Consider the following 18502-nt stretch of genomic DNA (forward strand, 5'->3'; position numbering starts at 1 on the left):
CGACGTGGTGAGCGTAATGTATGCCACAACCTAGGGAACGTTTTTGTAATAGCAGTTTTCCGATCCGAAACAACGTTCGTGGTTGCTGTTTTCAATACCTAACTATTTAGAAGCATGAAAGTAATGTGTTACGTTCATTTTAGAAATGGTCTGCAAATAACCACTCATTGTGTCTGCCTCATTTGTATTGAAAATTTCAAACGAATTTATTGGCTGCATACCGGAGGATAAGTCACATTTCCCTCATCTTATTCGATTTCACCTATTCAGTGACATAGTTTTAAATGATTTGTTTACTCATTTGAGTACCATATATGTAAAGTCATTTTCTCTTGTTAGATATACAAATTATATGTGCTTTGAACATCTGAATAATAAACGTAGTATTACCATAAAACTTAAAAAAAACTGCGAAATGATTGAAAATATGGAATATCTTTGTGACTATGGTGGTCATTCTTTCTTGCGAATTAAAGCAACAACTCATATCTTCAGTGGGTGCATTCACTGAAATTATAGAAACAGTCTTGTCTTTTTTTCTTTGAAAGTAAAAAATTGATAACTTCTTTCTTGTTATTTACAGACCATAATTATGTACTGTGAAAAGTACTAAATAATAAGGTTACTTAGGGGTAAAAGTGTAGTGATTGTGTGAAATATGCTCTAACTTTGTTAAGCATTAAAATTCACTATGAGAAAATGAACTTCTTCCTCTGTGCTCTTGAAGGTAACTGAATCAAGGAGAAAAAACAGCTGCAGGTACATCTCTGTACCAGTATCAGAATAAATTATATCTGTATGCAAGATGAATTTGTTTGGAAAAGAACTTCCTTAAAATAACTAGCTTGTAAATTTTCCTTTAAATTTTGTAGATGGGTGAGACTAAGCTGGGTTTTGATTCTGCTTCAAATGTATCAGTCTTTTTTATGCTTTTGTATTTTGAGTGATACTTTGTTTTACCAGATAATTAACATATTCCAAACATTTACTTGCGTTTGCGTGTTTCATGCTCACTCCTGGGAGAGAGTGCTTTTACAAGTACATAACATAAAATCCCCCCATGAAACATGGACCTTGCCGTTGGTGGGGAGGCTTGCGTGCCTCTGCAATACAGATAGGCGTACCGCCAAGATAGACCGAAACTCACGCCTACTACGGTAGTACAAGTTTATATGCCAACTAGCACTGCAGATGACGAATAAATTGAAGAAATGTATGATGAAATAAAATAAATTAATCAGATAGTGAAGGGAGACGAAAATTTGATAGTCATTGGTGACTGGAATACGGTAGTAGGAAAAGGGAGAGATGGAAACGTAGTAGGTGAATATGGAATGGGGTTAAGGAATGAAAGAGAAAGCTGCCTGGTAGCATTATGCACAGAGCACAATTTAATCATAGCCAAAAAGTGCTTCAATAATCATAAAAGAAGGTTGTATACATGGAAGAAGCCTGGAGATACTGACAGGTTTCACATAGATTATATAATGGTAAGATAGAGATTTAGGAACCAGGTTTTAAATTGTAAGACATTTCCAGGTACAGATGTTGACTCTGACCACAATCTATTGGTTATGAGCTGTACATTAAAACTGAAGATGGGACCTGGATAAACTGACTAAACCAGAGGTTGTACAGAGTTTCAGGGAGAGCATAAGGGAACAATTGACAGAAATGGGGGAAAGAAATACAGTAGAAGAAGAATGGGTAGCTTTGAGGGATGAAGTAGTGAAGGCAGCAGACGATCAAGTAGGTAAAAAGACGAGGGCTGGTAGAAATCCTTGGGTAACAGGAGAAATATTGAATTTAATTGATGAAAGGAGAAAATATAAAAATGCAGTAAATGAAGCAGGCAAGAAGGAATGCAAACATCTCAAAAATGAGATCGACAGGAAGTGCAAAATGGCTAAGCAGGGATAGCTCAAGGACAAATGTAAGGATGTAGAGGCTTATCTCACTAGGGGTAAGATAGATACTGCCTACAGGAAAATTAAAGAGACCTTTGGAGAAAGGAGAACCACTTGTATGAATATCAAGAGCTCTGATGGAAACCCAGTCCTAAGTAAAGAAGGGAAAGCAGAAAGGTGGAAGGAGTGTGTAGAGGATCTATACAAGGGCGATGTACTTGAAGACTATATTATGGAAACGGAAGAGGATGTAGATGAAGATGAAATGGGAGATACGATACTGCGTGAAGAGTATGACAGAGCACTGAAAGACCTGAGTCGAAACAATACCCCGGGAGTAGACAACATTCCATTAGAACTACTGACGGCCTTGGGTGAGCCAGTCCTGACAAATCTCTACCATCTGGTGAGCAAGATGTATGAGACAGGCGAAATACCCTCAGACTTCAAGAAGAATATAGTAATCCCAATCACAAAGAAAGCAGGTGTTGACAGATGTGAAAATTACTGAACTATCAGTTTAATAAGTCACGGCTGCAAATACTGATGTGAATTCTTTACAGACGAATATAAAAACTGGTGGAAGCCGACCTCGGGGAAGATCAGTTTGGATTCCGTAGAAATACTGGAACATGTGAGGCAATACTGACCTTACGATGTATCTTAGAAGAAAGATTAAGGAAAGGCAAACCTACGTTTCTAGCATTCGTAGACTTAGAGAAAGCTTTTGACAATGTTGCCTGGAATACTCTCTTTCAAATTCTAAAGGTGGCAGGGGTAAAATACAGGGAGCGAAAGGCTATTTATAATTTGTAGAGAAACCAGATGGCAGTTGTAAGAGTCGAGGGCCATGAAAGGGAAGCAGTGGTTGGGAAGGGAGTAAGACAGGGTTGCAGCCTCTCCCCGATGTTATTCAATCTGTATACTGAGCAAGCAGTAAAGGAAACAAAAGAAAAATTCGGAGTAGGTATTAAAATCCATGGGGAAGAAATAAAAACTTTGAGGTTCGCCGATGACATTGTAATTCTGTCAGAGACAGCAAAGGACTTGGAAGAGCAGTTGAACAGAATGGACAGTGTCTTGAAAGGAGGATATAAGGTGAACATCAACAAAAGCAAAACGAGGATAATGGAATGTAGTCGAATTAAGTCAGGTGATGCTGAGGGTATTAAATTAGGAAATGAGACACTTAAAGTAGTAAAGGAGTTTGCTATTTGGGGAGTAAAATAACTGATGATGGTCAAAGTAGATAGGATATAAAATGTAGACTAGCAATGGCAAGGAAAGCGTTTCTGAAAAAGAAAAGTTTGTTAATATTGAGGTGAAACATGGACAGAATTAGAGAGAAGAGAAATTTGTGGCACAACTTGACTAGAAAAAGGAATAGTTTGGTAGGACATGTTCTTAGGCATCAAGGGATCACCAATTTAGTATTGGAGGGCAGTGTGGAGGGTAAAAATCGTAGAGGGAGACAAAGAGATGAATACACTATGCTGATTCAGAAGGATGTAGGTTGCAGTAGGCACTGGGAGATGAAGAATCTTGCACAGGATAGAGTAGCATGGAGAGCTGCATCAAACCAGTCTCAGGACTGAAAACCTCCACAACAACAACAATAACATTAAATGTTACAGAGCATAGACTGAAGTCATGAAAAGCGATATGCACATATGTTAATGACTGTAATATGATGTACTCAAGGTATAAAAGGCAGCGAATTCGTGGAGCTGTCATTTGCACTCAGGTGGTACATGTGAAATGATTTCCGACATGGTTATATCTGGATGTCGGGAATTAACAGACTTTGAATGTGGAACTGTAGTTATAATGAGATACATCATTAGAGAATTCAATATTTCGAGATCCATAGTGTCAACAGTGTGCCAAGAATACCGAATTTCTGGCATTACCTCTCTCCACAGCGATCTCAGTGGCTGACAGTCTTCCTTAACGACCGAAAGCAGAACCCTTATGGAGATTGTCAGTGCTAACAGACAAGCAACACTGCATGAAATAACCACAGAAATCAGTTGGGATGTACGACTAACGTATCTACTAGGACAGTTCAGCGAAATTTGGCGTTAATCGGCTATGGTAGCAGGCAACCAACATGAACATCTTTGCTAAGAACATAACATTACCTGCTATGCCTGTCTTTGGCACATGACCATATCAGTTACACCGTAATAACTGGCATGGTCGGATGAGACCTGATTTCCCATGAAGCCATGGACCCATGTTGTCAATAAGGTACTTTGCAAGCTGGTGATGGTTCCACAATGGTGAGGCTGTGTTTACATGGTATGGACTAGGCTCCCTGCTCCATCTGAATCAATCACTGTCTGGAAATAGTTATGTTCGGCTACTTGGAGACCATTTGCAGCAATTCATGAACTTCACGTTCCAAACAAAGATGGAACTTTTTTGATAACAATGCATCATATCACGTGGCCACAGTTGTTCACATTAGGTCTGAAGAAAATTCTAGAAAATCTGAGTGAATGATTTGGCCACCCAGATCACCTGATATGAATCCCACTGAACATTTACTGGACGTATTAGAGAGATCAGTTCATGCACACAATCCAGCACCAGCAACATATTCACAGTAATGAACAGCTATAGAAACATCATGACTCAATATTTCTGCTGGGGACTTCCAATGACTTGTTGAGTGCATGCCAGGTCGAGCTGCTGGACTATGCTGGAGAAAAGGAGGTGCGAAACGATATTAGGAGGTATCTCACGACTTTTGGCATCTCAGTGTGCTTTCCTTAAATTAATAAGACCCCAGAATCTTTTAAAAAATCGGAGGAAGAAAATTTTGGATGTAGTAGGATGCAAAACTACACCCTAGCTAGGTTCCTTTGCATTACCCAGCACTTTGACCACTGTGCCACTCAAGAGTCTTTCATCTGGCAACTTTAAGGGGAGTTGGAAAGGAAATTTGTTTTCACATTTTCGGATTTTTATGTCATTATAAAATTTTGAAATTTACCGATTAAAATTGAAAATGTTAAAATTTTTAAGTGCATTACTTCAAGATCTAATAAGAAGTAATATTTGTGTGTATCTGAAGTTGTTTTTTTATGAAAATTTATCTGATTCTGACATAGCACGCACAATTAGATAAATAAGGATAAATGAACTAGAGAAAATGGACAGTTCACGAAAAAGAATGATCAGCAATGAACTAATTCCAAAACATGAATGAGTTTGCCCATCACTACTAAAGACTCACACTATGAGTACGCTTTGTACATAATTTTAGTGGAGTTTAGAAATTTCTTTTCTTATTCTTCGTCTTTCGTTGCTTCACCTTTTCAGTATGTATTGTTCAATTCTATGCGAAAAACTAAGCATAAAAATTGTTTTCATATGTGGATACATGTGAGAATACTGCATAAAATAATACAGCAAGCTTTGTAAGTACAGCTTGAATTTGTAGAGCCTCACAATTAACATACTGGAGTTATTTTAAACAACGTAAACAGCTAGCGCTGAGTATTGTCGACGAGTGCAACCATTAATTAACTTTGTGTTGGCAACCGAGGAGAACAGAAACACGTCGTTCGCATAGTGTATTTTGTTGGCAGAAAAGCACTAAATTTTGCTGATGTGTCTCGTTTCATTTTCGTAATAATTAAACAGTAGAAGTGACACATAATTCGAATTCTGTCATTTTTCCGATGGTGTGATTGAACCAAGTACTATGATGGACAAACAGTGGCTACACATGGTGATTCCGTATTTTGATGATTCACAATATTATCGTATCGCTAACGCCTGCGGGAGTTTCGCTGCTTTCGAGACGGCAATCGCATCACAGCCTGATTCACTCAGGGCTGTAGCAAAACCATGGCGATATTGGCCCCCGCCAAAGGCACAGGCACAGAGAGGACGGAAAAACTGAGGCCCTCCCCCAAAAAAAGAGGCTTTAAGAATTTACTGGGAGCAGAGCTTGAGTTCGCCTGCCGTGCCTGCGAGACGAAGCGTTTCACTGTGCCAGAGATTGTAAACGCATCTGTTGTGAAAGCGGCTATTCGTCCAAGTAGCATCATAACGAAATTACTATCGAACTAGTGTGACATGGCTCCATTGCAACAGCACACTTAGTTTATACCGCTGCTGACTACGCAGTTTAATACTGTTCAACAATGGAGTTTTTGCAGCATATTCGCTGTGGTACTGTAGTGCAACATCTCAAATGTAGACTATTCTGCGCCGAAGCAAATCTCCTATAAAAATCCATTTTGCTGTTTTCCACCGACTTGAGATTGGAGTGAAACTATTTAAGCTAGAGAGCTTAAAATTATTTGCTGGAATAATGAGATGGGGATCAAATACAAATGTTTTATTCCACCGATGCGGATATTTATATGCAATTGGTGTCGTCAGTGTTAAATAATAATAATAATAATAATAATAATATGAAGTTCTATATGACAAATGTTATTAACTACAGTATAATAATCCAAGATGGATACAAATGTCAATAACAACAAGAAGTTTCCTAATAGATCAATTACAAGGTAAATGAACCACATAGTTCAGTGAATGACAGATAAATATTCAAACAGATAATTAACAATAAGTACTTGAAACAGCAATAAAATAGTTGCACAGATCTGTCAACAACGTCTTAAATGAGAAATCTGTATTGTAATCTGAAAAACACACAGTATATTTTGGTTTCAAATAAAGTGGAAACATCAATGCATCTGAGCTAGTTAACGAAATAGCGGTTTTCATATTCCACTGAAAGAGTTGACTAAGAGCATTGATACAATTTCACATTTCGATATTTTGTATGGGTTATCAGATGCTAATCCAATTATCGAAATACACTCCTGGAAATTGAAATAAGAACACCGTGAATTCATTGTCCCAGGAAGGGGAAACTTTATTGACACATTCCTGGGGTCAGATACATCACATGATCACACTGACAGAACCACAGGCACATAGACACAGGCAACAGAGCATGCACAATGTCAGCACTAGTACAGTGTATATCCACCTTTCGCAGCAATGCAGGCTGCTATTCTCCCATGGAGACGATCGTAGAGATGCTGGATGTAGTCCTATGGAACGGCTTGCCATGCCATTTCCACCTGGCGCCTCAGTTGGACCAGCGTTCGTGCTGGACGTGCAGACCGCGTGAGACGACGCTTCATCCAGTCCCAAACATGCTCAATGGGGGACAGATCCGGAGATCTTGCTGGCCAGGGTAGTTGACTTACACCTTCTAGAGCACGATGGGTGGCACGGGATACATGCGGACGTGCATTGTCCTGTTGGAACAGCAAGTTCCCTTGCCGGTCTAGGAATGGTAGAACGATGGGTTCGATGACAGTTTGGATGTACCGTGCACTATTCAGTGTCCCCTCGACGATCACCAGAGGTGTACGGCCAGTGTAGGAGATCGCTCCCCACACCATGATGCCGGGTGTTGGCCCTGTGTGCCTCGGTCGTATGCAGTCCTGATTGTGGCGCTCACCTGCACGGCGCCAAACACGCATACGACCATCATTGGCACCAAGGCAGAAGCGACTGTCATCGCTGAAGACGACACGTCTCCATTCGTCCCTCCATTCACGCCTGTCGCGACACCACTGGAGGCGGGCTGCACGATGTTGGGGCATGAGCGGAAGACGGCCTAACGGTGTGCAGGACCGTAGCCCAGCTTCATGGAGACGGTTGCGAATGGTCCTCGCCGATACCCCAGTAGCAACAGTGTCCCTAATTTGCTGGGAAGTGGCGGTGCAGTCCCCTACGGCACTGCGTAGGATCCTACGGTCTTGGCGTGCATCCGTGCGTCGCTGCGGTCCGGTCCCAGGTCGACGGGCACGTGCACCTTCCGCCGACCACTGGCGACAACATCGATGTACTGTGGAGACCTCACGCCCCACGTGTTGAGCAATTCGGCGGTACGTCCACCAGGCCTCCCGCATGCCCACTATACGCCCTCGCTCAAAGTCCGTCAACTGCACATACGGTTCACGTCCACGCTGTCGCGGCATGCTACCAGTGTTAAAGACTGCGATGGAGCTCCGTATGCCACGGCAAACTGGCTGACACTGACGGCGGCGGTGCACAAATGCTGCGCAGCTAGCGCCATTCGACGGTCAACACCGCGGTACCTGGTGTGTCCGCTGTGCCGTGCGTGTGACCATTGCTTGTACAGCCCTCTCGCAGTGTCCGGAGCAAGTATGGTGGGTCTGACACACCGGTGTCAATGTGTTCTTTTTTCCATTTCCAGGAGTGTAACTTTGAGACTAATTACGACAACTCCAGTGAGCGAAGTATCTTTTCAACGCAGTTTTAGCAAATTAAAGATGATCAAACAAGCCATGTAAGGTCGAGTATAGATGAAGTAGAATCTCAGATTCAGCTGTCTTGTCGATAGAATACAATAAGTGCTTTAGTGGCACCAATGAGTTTATTTCGCTGAAAGCAAAGGAATGGGAACTGTAATTATAATAGAAAATTAATTTCTGGGAAGGAATATGATCTCAACACTTAACACAAAATCTTTATTCGTTTTATTCCAATTGATAATTTTTGCAATATTAATAATTTAAGAGGATCGAATAAAATATGCCATGTAATACACATCACACAAAAATCATTGTGCAGTAGCTGATATAAAAAATATGACAGATTTTTATTTTCAGTTTCTTTTGGTAATTTATATTTAAACAATGATGCATTTAATTTATAGTGTTTTTCATCATTTGCTGTGAGTCATAAGTCTGAAAACTGGTTGTATGCAGCTCCCCACGAAGCACTTATCTTTGCATAACTACTGCAACCTGTATACATCTTATACTGCTAACTTTTTGAAGCCTTCGTCTCCCTCTGCAGTCTTACACCCTCCCCCTCCCAACCCACTTGTTTCGATTAAAAAACGTTTCTTGACTCCTCAGACTGTGTACTAACAACTGATCCCTTCGTTTAGTATATTTGCACTTACATTTTTTCCCTTCATTTCGATTTATCTGTTATCCGATCTACCCATCTAATCTTCAGCATTCTTCTATTGCACAACATTTGGAGACATTATTCTTGTCTGAACTGCCTTTCGCCTACATTTCATTTCCCTACAAGGCTGCACTCCCGACAAATACCGTCGGGGAAAGACTTCCTAATACTTAGGTTTACATTGGATATTAGCGGTTCCACTTTCTGAAAAGCCTTTTGTGCCATTACTAGTCTACATTTTATTTCTTCTGCAAGTTGGCCATAATCAGTTATTTTGCTGCACAAATGTCGAACCTCATACACTACTTTTAGTGTCTCATCTAATTCTGTCAGCACTGCCAGATTTACTTCAACTACATTCAATTACCCTTGTTTTACTTTTATTCATGCCCATTTATTTAATTTGCTAGTAACATATTATTTTTACATGCATGTGCCTTTTTAACAAAGTATATAAAGAATAAAAGTGAAATGTTTACAATTGGAGTTTTCATTTTACGTTATTTCTTATTACATTATAAATGTATATAAAGTATCTAAAACAATAAAAATTAATTTCTTATTATGTCATAAATGTAAATAAAGTATATAAAAAGTAAAAATTAATTTTTCTGAATCAGAATTTTCTTTTTACATTATTTCTTATTACATCTGCTTTCTTATTACATCATAATTGATTTAGGTCCAGATTAACGGGCATTTTTTAATAAAACACTGTTGTATGAACTTTTTGAAAGTATGGCCTGTCACTGTTTTGATTTCATCTGGTAATAAATTGTGGAAGACAGCTCTGTGGATATAAGGACTTTTAGCTGATAGAGTTAATCTTCTGGTAACCATATGAAAGTCTTTTTTATGTCTCGTTTAATAGTAGTGGTTGTCCATACTTCTTTTTGTGATCTTAGTGTCTTCTTTCACTAGCATTAAGGTTTGTAGTATATATATGTCATAAACTGTAATAATATTGTGTCTAGTGAAGAGTGTTTTACAAGAAGTTCTTTGTTTTACTTTTGCTACAATCCTTAAGGCTTGCTTTTGCAGTATGAAGACTCTTTTCATATTTGTTTGGCATGTGCTGCCCAACAGCACTATCCTATATGACAAGAAAGGGTATACTAACCCATAATGTACAGCCCTTAGAGTTTCTGAATTGAGATATGGTGATAATCTTGTTAGTACATATAGCCACCACTGAAACCAAACTATCAACTGCGAATGCGAAAGCCACTTGCATGTCTTCAGTCCATGTGAGCCAGTAGAGTAGTAATAAACTGTTTCTGACACTTTAAACTAATTTATTACGATAATTATAGTGCTCTTCAAGCGTACCATTAAAAGGTTTTGTCTTACTCGCGTATTTTCACAGTAATCACGCAAAGTTCGTTTTGTTTACATATCGCGGCCAGGCCGAACTTTTGAGCTTTCAGATTAAACCTCTTTAAACTTCATACCGCTATTTTAAGTGCATTTACTGATAGTTTAGTGTGCTAAATACGTTTGCTGCCCCTTTATATCTGTAGAGTATCGTCATCTCTTAAGTAATTTCCAGTAATAAACTTCTGAACCATTGTTTATATTGTCGCGAGTAGGCCTAATTTTTCGTACACGAATTTTCATTGTTTTCCGGTAACTTAATTGTCTTTCTGTCATTAAAATCGATTTGTACCATGAGAGTAAAGTGCCTGACGTTCCGTAGAATCGTTAGCTCCAAGGTCTGGTGTGATGGATGTAGTAACTTTTTTCATAGTTATAGTGGCATGGGAATTGGGAAAATGAGCGAGACTCATCACAGGTTCTGTAGTGGAGATAGAAAGATTGTGGAATAGGAGGGGAAAATGCTGCCCTTCAGGCCGAGCTAGATAAGGCTAGGCGAGAACTGGGCAGGTTAAGGGGGAGAAGGGTAAACAGGGGTGGGAAGTGGCAACAGGCATAAGGAACAGGCCACGAAATTCTTCTGACAGCTTTGTTATTAATGTACAAAATAGGTTTGTCCTGTTGCCTCAGTCAGAAACTGATGAGCCTCTCACAGAAGTAGATGTAGACAGGGCTCAACAAGCTTTCAGTAGCAAATTGAATAAGAAGGTAGGGAAGTCTGCAAAGAGAACGAAAGTCTTGTTGCTAGGTAGTTCGCATGCTAGGGGTGTGGGCCAACTTCTGCAGGATGGATTAGGGTCAGAATACCAGGTCACAAGTTTTTTCAAACCTAGTGCTGGACTGGGGCAGGTTACAGAGGATTTAGGTTCACTATGTAGAGGGTTTACTAAGGAAGATAGCGTGGTTATTGTGGGTGGGCCGGGCAATAGTATTGACAGAGATCCGGGGTATAGCATAGAGTGTGACCTGGCAAATATTGCATTGGCATCGAGTCATACCAGTGTTGGGTTTGTGTCGGTTCTGGAGCGCCACCACCAGCCTCATTTGAGCTCTTCTGTCAGGAGAGTTAATTTTGAGTTGGAACGGCTACTTGGATCTGATGCAGGGTCACACATTGGTGTGGTTCCTGTTGATTCACTCTGTAGGTGGGACTATACTAGACATGGCCTATACCTCAACAAGAAGGGGAAGGGTAAACTGGCTGGGCTAATAGTAGGAAATTTAAAGGAGGGAGGAACTACATCTCATGGTGGTAACTCTTTTGTAGAGTAAGATCAGTGTCCAGTGGGAAACTCAGCCAGGCAAGTACTAAAGATGTTAAAAAAGTTCAAGATACAAAAGTAAAATGAAAAATAATGTTAGTATATTTCATCAAAATATTGGGGGACTGAAGTATAAAACTGATGAGCTTCTGCTTTGTTTAGAAGATATAGAAACTGAGAATGTAATAGATGTACTATGCCTGTCTAAGCATCGAATTGTCACTGATATGCAAAAGGTTAGCATCAATTGGTACAAATTAGCTGCATATATAAGTAGAGATAATATGATGAGAGGAGGAGTTGCGACATATGTCAAAAGCTTCCACACCACAAAAAAATTAGAAACTAAAAAATTTGTGTAGAGCAACATATGGAAGAATGTGCCACTGAACTAGGTCCCCCTCAGGGAATTTCCAGCTATTTCTAGAAAACTTGGATGCTTTGTTGTGCTATCTGTCAGACAGGGGGAAGCAAATTATCATTTGTGGGGACCTTGTAGTATTACTCAGTTCTTTCAATTTGAGCTCCGTTATTGATTTTCCTACTCGGATAACAAAGAACAGCAGGACATTGATAGATAACTTTTTTATAGACCAAGATAAGTTTAAGGACATAAATGCTTATCCTGTTGAGAATGGTCTTTCAGATCATTATGCACAGCTAGTTACAGTACATGACATAGCTCCATGCAATATAACAAATCAGAATTTCAAAGCAGTGCGTCCAATTAGCAATATAAATACTGCAAACTTTAGGGAAAGCCTAAAGCAGCTAGACTGGGATGAAGTGTACATGGAACCCAATGCAAACTTGAAATGTAACTTATTTCACAATATATTTTTAAGGGTATTTGAAAATTGTTTTCCCAAGAAAATAGTTAAACATAATTCCAAGAAAACATATAAAAAACCTTGGCTAACTAAAGGAATAAGAATATCTTGCAACCGTAAAAGAGAACTGTATCTAACACCAAGAGGGAGTACTGACCCCGAAATTGTTCGATATTATAAAAACTATTGTGCGGTACTAAGAAAAGTTATTAAAAAGTCCAGAAGCATGTGTATCATGTCTGAGATCAGTAACTCTGATAATAAAATTAAAGCAATTTGGAATATTATTGAAAGGGAAACAGGACAACAAAGAGCACAGGAAGACTTTAGTGCCATAAAACTGAATGACAAGTGTACTAACAAACAATCAGAAATTGGAAATATTTTCAATAATCATATAGTATAGTAATAACATCCAAAAACGAAGAACTAAATGATGTAATTGTAAATGATGTTTTTCACAAAATTATTAAGTGGTTTCAGCAAATGGACTCTCTTTAAATTTTGATAAAACACAGTATATACAGTTCTGTACAGTAAATGGCACAACTCCAGTAATAAATATAGACTTTGAACAGAAGTCTGTAGCTAAGGTAGAATTTTCAAAATTTTTAGGTGTGTCCATTGATGAGAGGTCAAACTGCAAGCAACACATTGATGGTCTGCTGAAAAGTCTGAGTTCAGCTATGTATGCTATTAGGGTTATTGCAAATTTTGGTGATAAGAATCTCAGTAAATTAGCTTACTATGCCTACTTTCATTCGCTGCTTTCGTATAGTATCATATTCTGGGGTAATTCATCGTTGAGTAGAAAAGTATTCATTGCTCAAAAACGTGTAATCAGAATAATTGCTGGAGCCCACCCACCGTCATCCTGCAGACATCTATTTAAGGATCTAGGGTTCCTCACAATAACCTCACAGTATATATATTCACTTATGAAATTTGTTGTTAATAATCCAACCCAGTTCAAAAGTAATATCAGTGTGCATAGCTATAACACCAGGAGAAAGAATGATATTCACTATGCAGGGTTAAATCTGACTTTGCCACAGAAAGGGGTAAATTATGCTGCCACAAAAGTCTTTGGTCACCTACCAAACAGCATCAAAAGCCTGACAGATGGTCAACCAACATTTAAAAATAAATTAAAAGAAATTCTAGATGACAACTCCTTCTACTCATTGGCTGAATTTTTAGATATAAATTAAGGGAGGGCAAAAAACTAACTTAAACATTAGTGTCATGCAATATTTTGTGTAATGTAATGTCTTGTACAGACATCTTTCATTAACCTGACACGTTCCACATCATTACGAAGTGTCATGTTCATGATCTATGGAACAAGTATTAATCTAATCTAATCTACTGGATGTTATTTTTTTGCAGACATGGTCAGCTTGCTGCTTCCATGAGAGTCTGTCGTCTATGTATAGTTCCAAGTATTTACAATCTGAACAGCTACTCGACAGAGTTTCCTTAGTCTCAATGTTGTGCCTGTTTATACCACTGGGTTTAAAATGAATGATATTTGTTTATTCCATGTTTATTTTCAAATTGTCTTTTTCGAAGTGTGCTCTTGCCTTTTCTTCAACTAGGCCAGTCTCACTGTCTGCACAACAGGCACCAGATGTGTCATCAGCATACATAGTGACCAATTGCTTACTATCTAGAGAAATTGTGAAATCATTTACGTGACATATGAATAGGACTGGACCTAAAATGGAGCCCTGGGGAACCCCAAAATCTATTTTTATTATACTTGACCTTTGCCACTCTAGTATTTCTCCATTGCAATATATGGTTTCTGTGCACTGTTGCCTGCCTTTTAAATATGTTTCAAGCAATTGCATGAGTTTTCCAGTGACACCACTCTTCACAATTTTTGACAAGAGTACATCATGTTGTACCCTGTCAAAAGCTTTTGAGTGGTCCAAGAATACTCCTGCCACTTGAGACTTTTCCTTTATGTTTTCATGTACATGGTGACCAAATTGTATAGCTACTGACATGGTACTTTGAACCTTTCTGAAACCATGTTGGAAATCCCCAAGTACATCAGCGTTATTGTAGTGTTCCTGGATTCTTTTTAATATAATTTTTCCTATCAGTTTGCTGAATGTTGCGATAAGGGCTATGGGCCTGTAGTTCTGTACACGCTTTCTTTCCCCCTTTTTCTGTAATGGTTTCATTGCAGCCAGTTTCAACCTGTCAGGGAACACACCTCCTTCGAGTGTACAGTTTATAAGATGAAGTAGTGGTTTCAACAATTCATGTTTGCATTTCTTCATTAGATATGGAGAAATTTCATCCTTTCCTGCTGATTTTTTGTTTTTGTGGCTATCAATGTGCTGCAAAATATCATAAGCACTTACTGTGGGTAGTGTATTACTGCAGTTCTGTTTGTCACTACTCATGAATATGTGGTGTTTATCCTGTTTCATACATACATCATTTTCGACATTGTCTGTTAAGTAATCATTGAAAATGTTGCTGACCAGAAAGGGATCAGAAATGATATTATTGTTTGCAGTTAATTCTACTTTATTAATTTTGGTGTCTGTTTCCTTATTTCTTATTTTATTTACAAGTGACCAGCAAGACTTTGAGACATTATCTGAGTTTCGAATCTCTTGGCTGATTCTTTCTGCTTTAAATTTTCTGACTTCTTTTCGGTACTTGTATTTGTACTGCTTGTAGGTTTCTTTGTGTACATCTTATTCAGCTAGTCTGTGTAAGCGATACATGTTTTTCATTTTTTTCTTTTAGTTCGTTTGTTTTACAGTCTAATGGTACAGGTTTTGATGTTAAAGGTTGGTTTTTGTGAATATTTACTTTTGTTATTGGCATGGTCCTATTTAGGTGCCCAGTCAGGATTTCTACAAATTCGTTCCATTTATGGTTTACCCCATTGGTAGTAATAACTGATCATGATTCCTGACTTAAGCTAAGTCTTTGCTTGGCAATGTTGGTGCAGATAGTATTCGCTTGTGCTCATACATTTTTCTTGACTTGAACTTGGTTTTACATTTTAGTTCTTGTGTTTGGCCTAAATTATCTGAAAGGTGACCATTTATGATGTCTGCTGAGATGATATGGTCATAATTTGTAATGATATGATCAAGTGATGTAGGTGTGTTAGATATATTAGTGGATACTATTCCAAGAATGTCTTTATCCCCATAGGAGAGGATGCAATCTGCAAAATGCTTGCTTTCCCAGCTGTCGAGTAAGGTGTTTATGTTCAGATCTCCAAGTATGATAACATTTACATTTCTGCAACCTGACATTGATTTACTTAGAACTCCATCAAGTGATTCCCTGAAAGTGTCAATGTTTCCACTCGGGGATCTATATATACCTATAAGAGAGAACAAAATAGTAAAAAAATGTGAGTTTAAGAGCTGTAATTTCGAAATCTTTGTCAGCATTGAATTTTTTTGTCCATAACACTTTTTCTGTGGAAGTTGTTAACTTAACTTTTCTCACGTAAATGGCGACACCACCGTCTTTATTTTGTGTTCTACACTACAATGTTACTAGGTTATAGTCTTCTAATTTGAAATGATGAATATTGTTTACTGTTTTTTAGGGTTCTGTGACTATTACTACATGTGGAGCTAGCTCTGTGATGAATGCTTCAAATGCATCTATTTTGTTTCCTAAACCCTGTACATTGTAATGCAGAAACGATCAATTGCACTCGTTTGAACTGATGTCTGCTTGAGGCATATGTGGACCGCATACACTCGCATCTGCAGTTGCAGTGGTGAAAAGTTTTATTGTCCTAAAAAAACGACACTTTTGTCCTGCTGATGTATTGTATCACTGACCAGGTATTTTGTGGTTGATTCATCTGTGAATTCGTGATTTTTGTCCTTGAGAGGGATGGTCACTGTAGCATAGCACTCTGCAATCTGTTTGTTGTTTACTATTTCTTCGATCTGTGTTATAACCAAGTCTTTTCCTAGTTTGTTGAGGTGTAGACCATGGGTTGTGTGAATTTTCTTCCTATGCTGCTTATGTCCACAAATGTTATGTTTTCGAATCTCGAGCACATATTTTGTATGTCCTTATTTGCTCGCCACAGTTCTTCATTTACACTTGACCAATTTGGTTAAGTCGTGTCGATGCGGAACCGAGAAGATGATAACATTTGAGTTTCTAAGTTCATGTAGCTTCCTTTTGAGTGAGATCATTAGGCTTTTCGTTTCATTTCTTGCTACATCGTCCGTTCCCGCTAAGAACACGAAAAGTCTTTGTTTGTTGATGTTTTCCCAACATGACTTGTAGAAGTAACTGCTTGAAATGTTGCGCCAGGTTTCACTGTACTAGTAATACTGTGAATGCTTCTACACTGAAATTCAGCTGCTATATTCCTCCACTGACTGTCCGCAAACAGGTTTATTTTCCCAGAATTTGTTGGATGATGATTTGGTCTACCTGAATTTTTGTGTTGCATGTTGACACAGTTTGTTTCTTGTCTTTTGTCCACAGTAGTCGAGAACCCATCTTGAGAAGTTCTTGATTTTTAAACTCTGTCGGCGACCACACTCATGGTGGAATTGTATTTTCCTTGAGGTATAAAGCTTTTTTGTTGTGCTTTGTTTCCGTCGTCTTTTTTCAGATGCGGCTCGACACATTTCGTTTTATTATAACTGTCTATAATTGAGAGCACTTTGAAAGCATTTTCATGCACAATGCTTGCGTTGTTGTTACATTTACTATTCACACGTTTTTTCAGTTCTGGAGTATCTTTCTTGTATGTGATTTTAATCCACTTTTCACTGGCAGCAGGCATGTTTTTCGGAACTTTTAGAGAATTAGGCTCACTTTTTCTGAGCTGAAATTTCGAAATATCTTCTTTCATAGCAGTGATTATAAATTGTAGGCTCGATACACGTTCTTTTAAATTTGTTTATTTCGTCCTTGCAATTTGTACACGCTTTCTTTTTATCGATAGAATTAGCTTTTTTCCGCGGAGAAACATAACGAACTTTCGAGTTGGCTGCCATATTACAATGTAATAATCTCTTTTAAAGACGCTATCCAATATATTCAGCTGCTCCTCTAAATCCTTAGCCATCTCTGACAGAATTATATTTTCATCAGCAAACTACAAAATTCTTGTTTTCTTCCTGAACTTTAATTCCTTTTCAAAATTTCTCTTTGGTTTCACTCACAGCATGTCCAGTGTACAGACTGATTATCAGGGATAGGGTACACCCTTGTCTCACTCCCTGCTCAATTACTATTTCCCTTTCATTTCCTTCATATCTTATACTTGTAGTTTGGTTTCTGTATAAATTGTAAGTAACCTCTAGGTCCCCGTATTTTTTCTGTGCTACATTTAAAATTTCAATGAAGCATACATAACTAGATGTGTCGTAGATCTGCACTGTCAACAGCTTTATCTAAATCCACAAATGCTGTAACAGTAGATTTCACTTTCTTTGACCAATCTTCTAGGATTATTCACTGCCTCTACTCAGTGGTAGTATTCTTTAACCATGTGAAGTACAACAGACCTGAAGCAATAATATGCCAAAACTGCTACTGCTGCCAAAGCAAGACCAAATAGAATGAAAACATTCCTCTATCGGTAGAGATATACTGGATGAATAAATAAATAAATATATCTTTTGGGAACCCAAAGTGCTCTTCCCCAAGGTCAACATCTACTAGGTCTTCCGTTCTCCTGTGAATAATTCGTGTCAATATTTGGCAACCATTACTTATTGTTTGGTAGTATTTACACCTGGCAAACCTGTCTCCTTTGGAATTGGAATTATTATGATCTTTCTGAAGTGTGAGTGCATGTAACCTTTGTCATGTATCCTGCAAATCAGGTAGAACAATTTTGCCATGGCTGGCTCCTCCAAGTAACTCAACAATTCTGAGGGAATGTCGTCTGCTCTGGGGTCCTTGTTTCAATGTTTCCACTCATGTTTTTCAGTGCTCTGCTAAATTCTTCTTGCATTATCATACCTCCCTTCTCATCTTCACCTACTTCCTCATCCATCTTTAAAACATTATCTTAAGTTCATTTCTCTTATATATACACTCCTGGAAATTGAAATAAGAACACCGTGAATTCATTGTCCCAGGAAGGGGAAACTTTATTGACACATTCCTGGGGTCAGAT

The sequence above is a fragment of the Schistocerca gregaria genome, chromosome 3 (assembly GCF_023897955.1).
Source record: "Schistocerca gregaria isolate iqSchGreg1 chromosome 3, iqSchGreg1.2, whole genome shotgun sequence".
NCBI classification, from domain to species: Eukaryota; Metazoa; Arthropoda; class Insecta; order Orthoptera; family Acrididae; genus Schistocerca; species Schistocerca gregaria.